Genomic DNA, 4010 nt, shown 5'->3' on the forward strand with positions numbered 1-4010 from the left:
TAGGGGAGCTGCTTGTATAATTTGGTAACATGTGTAGGGGCTGCTTGTACAATTCTGGGAACTTAGTAACGTCACCGGCTTTACTCATTAGGTGCCAGTAATAGTCTAGTCAGCTGAGACAGTCAAATATGTTCCTAGGTGTTGCCAGATGTCCCCTGGGGGACAAAGCCTCCTCCCATTGAGAAGCACTTCTCTGGTAGTGAGATTACTCTAGAAATGTTAGCATATTTAACTCATGTGTGTTTCACTGTAGAGAGATCACTGAAATTCCTCCTTTCCTCCCAAACAACAAGAACACAAGAGATACTTGGATTTCAAATTTTCCCTTCTGAACAAGCCCAGGAGGCCTCCCTCAACCCTACACAAAGAACTAGAGGCAACCAAGGAACGCTGAGATTGGGAGAAATGGTCTTCCCCAGGGAAGAGCACGCCAATTGATTATCCAATACCAATGGTCAGCCCTGAAAACGCACATCACAAGTAACGTTATACAGACTGAGCAGGTTATATTTAGGAACCTATGTATATAAAGATATATACATACATATATACATGTAACAACGTTTTCTTTTTGAAAAAGAGACCATAAATTTGGAAGAGAGCAAGGAGAGTTGGAGACAGGAAAGGGAAGGGAGAAATGATGTAATTATATTATAATCTCAAAAACAAAAGAAAAAAGGAAATGATGCAATATGTAAACAAAATTTCCTGCTTTAGTTACTTTTAAAAACTATAGTTGTTTAAACTTTTTAAAAATGAACTATTTTTTTTTATAGACAGGTATCATTATGTAGCCCAGGCTGGCCTCAAGCTCACTGTGTAGCTCAGGTTGACCTTAAACTTGTCTCGTCTTCCTGAGTGTCTCCTGGGTGGGAATAGGTGTGAGCCACCATGCCTGGCTTTTATTTGTATTTAGTTGCAAAACTTGTCTCCATTGTGGAAAATATGACATGTCGAAATAAGTATGCATTGTGAAATGACTAACCTAATTAACATAAGTGTTACCCCATAGACAAGTTTTTTTTTTTTAAATGCTGAGATAATTTGAAATTTACTTTCGGTTAACTCAGGTTCCATAGGTTCCCATGGGAACCAATCGGTTCTCACTCCATTGCCACGTACTACAGAGTGCCTGTTTGAACTGCTGCTGTTTGAGATAATCAATCAGTATTTGTTTTGATTAACCTGTGTACTTCCCCCGCCTTTCTTCATTTAAAAATAGTGCCACTCCCTTTATTAAAGATCTTAGGGATTATTTTAGGAAGAAGGAAACGGTTTTTAAATGGTTTTTAAATGTTGGTAAAGTTTTAAACCAACCGTTTCCTTCTTCCTAAAATAATCCCTAAGATCTTTAGTAAAGGTCTTTCGATAACAAACTCTAGCGCTTTTGTTTGTCTGAGTCTTCATTGTATCTCTCTTCCTGATATTTGTGCAGTAATTTTCCAGAAACAGAAATACTATCAGCGTAAACAAGCCCAGGTAGACTAGGTTTTGATGCGCTCAGAAGGCATTCCACCCTCCTGGCATCCGGAAGATTATGTTCCCAGAAAATCTACCGTCTCTGTTCTGCATGTCCTATGGTTTCACTCTCACAGGGTTTCTCCATTTTTGGATCTCGAACAAACTGGAGTTTGAGATTTCTAACTTGCAGATGAGAGTCTTTTATTGGCCATTTTCTTTTTAGACATTCAGATCCTGCCTTTGCTGGATTCTCTCTCTCTTCTCCTTCCCAGACTCTGGTTACACATTTAACAGAGCTCTTTTCTCTTCCGTTACCGTACTGAAACGGCCCACACTTTTCATCCTTTCCTTTTTCTTCTCTACTGTGCTCTGGAAAACCATTTGTCTTAAGAGCAAGATGCTGCTTCTACAGACAAGGTCCTTTTGGCCCAGAGCATTCTCTGCATTCTACAATAAAGGTAAACAAGGTTCTTAAGGTACAATTTTAGGACAGTTTAGGAAATGCTGGTCTCTGACACTGCGAAAGTATTTTATAGGTGGGATTAAAACCAGGAGATCTGGGTAGAGTAGTTTACCCCCTAGAATGTGATGGGCCAATCTGATCCATTGGCGGTAGTATTAAATGTTTTCTCTTATGCCACAGCAATAAATCCAATTGAGCTGAGTTAAAAAGTAAAAGGCAGGTTTATTTAAGGGATTAGTCACTCCTGGGGTAGTTCAAGGTCCCACGGTAGAAGGGACTAGTGGGAGAGGGCGGGAGGCAGTGAGGTGCTTGATATTGGAGTATTGCTGGTTTTGGGGTCTATGAGTGATTCATCTCCTGGGCTTCCCTCACACTGCCCGTGCCTTCTTCCAGGGAACCGAACCCAACACCCACATCGCCACTTCTTGGAGAACTGCTCACCTTCGGCACCTTGCTGCGTGCGTCCAGCTTAGCAGCTGGTCCTTGCTCCGGCTGGCTGTAGTTAGCTGCAGACCCCCTTTTGGGTGATCTCTAGGGGTTGACCCTGAAGCCTTGTTTGAGCACCTAGATAGGGTGTTTTGGGACTTTGACCCACCACGAGGACCACTGTGAGGTTAGAACTTCTCAGGAAAGATAGAGTTTGGTTTCGTCACTCAGAAACCAAGCCAAACCCCAAAGCAAACCAAAACAGTTTCCTTGTAGTTAAGGCAGGTATGTAATGACCCTGAGTAATGATCCCAAAGGTCATCAGACCCTTGTACTTGGTACTTGTGACTGTTGTCGGGGTGCTCTTTGCAAACGTGACTAAGAATATTGAAATGGGGGATTGTCTTGGATTACGAAAGCCAGAGTTCAGTAGTAATGAAGCCCTTAGCAGAGATAAATGATAGGAGATACAGAGGGAAGAAGAGAGGCAGATGTGGAGGCAGGGGGAGGGTGGGTATGGCCACCAAGGCCCCTCAGGGACTTTGATTTCATCCCCATGATGCTGGAGTCTCAAACTCTGAAAATTAATTCTGCCGTCTTAGAACTACCGAGAGTGTAGACATTTATTCCAGAAGTCACAGGAAACTGGCACGGGGAAAAGAACTCATTCACCCCAGTTCACCCTTTACAAAGGGTCTCAATCTGTGGGGTCTCCTTTAGGCTCCATCCAGGTGATCTGGGGCTTACCTTCTACCCTGAGAGCTTTTATGAGAGGCTAAAACCTGAAGTGCCTTTGAGGTGGAAGGTGGCATAAACAACCTCTTTGGGTTTTGTTGGCTTCTGAGTTTTCTTTCTACTCTTGCTAAGAAACATTTTAAAAAGGTGTTTGTGGGTCTGGGGAGGTAGCTCAGTTGGTAAATTGCTTGCCTTGCTCGAACAAGGGACCTGAGTGCCCGGGACCCACATAAAAATGCCGGGTGTGGTGGTGTATGCTTGCAATCCCACTACTGAGGAGTTGAGATAGGAGCCCTAGGGCTTACTGGCTAGCCTGCTTGGCCAGATCCGGGCCACTGAGACTCTGTCGTCTGTCTGTCTGTCTGTCTGTCTCTCTCTCTCTCTGTCTCTCTCTCTCTCTGTCTCTCTCTCTCTCTGTCTCTCTCTGTCTCTCTCTCTCTCTCTGTCTCTCTCTCTCTCTCTCTCTCTCTCTCACACACACACACACACACACACACACACACACACACACACGGTGAATGGAGCCTAAAGAACGATGCCCTAGGTTGACATTTGGCTTCTGCGTGCATGTACACACCACATGCCTCCCCTCACACTCACACAAAGTATGCCTGTATGCACACAGATACACAAATGAATGTTTTTAAACATTACACCAGAATTTTAGTGGCTTTCATGTGCCAGTCAGGGAATAACCCCATCATTCATATCTTGGGAAATGGAAGTCTGTGCATTTCTGTTGCTTAAGTTACTGGAATCTTGTAGGTCACATGATCCTAGTATCCTCTTACCCCTCATCACACTGTCAGAATGGGCAGATTCTTGGGCTGGTGCAGAAGCTGGCTGCTATGGCTTGGATGAGCTTGGTCCCCAGTATGGCATTGGAGTGGGGGACCATTAACAAGTGGGGGTCTAGTGGAAGCAA

The sequence above is a fragment of the Peromyscus eremicus genome, chromosome 12 (genome assembly GCF_949786415.1).
Source record: "Peromyscus eremicus chromosome 12, PerEre_H2_v1, whole genome shotgun sequence".
NCBI lineage: Eukaryota > Metazoa > Chordata > Mammalia > Rodentia > Cricetidae > Peromyscus > Peromyscus eremicus.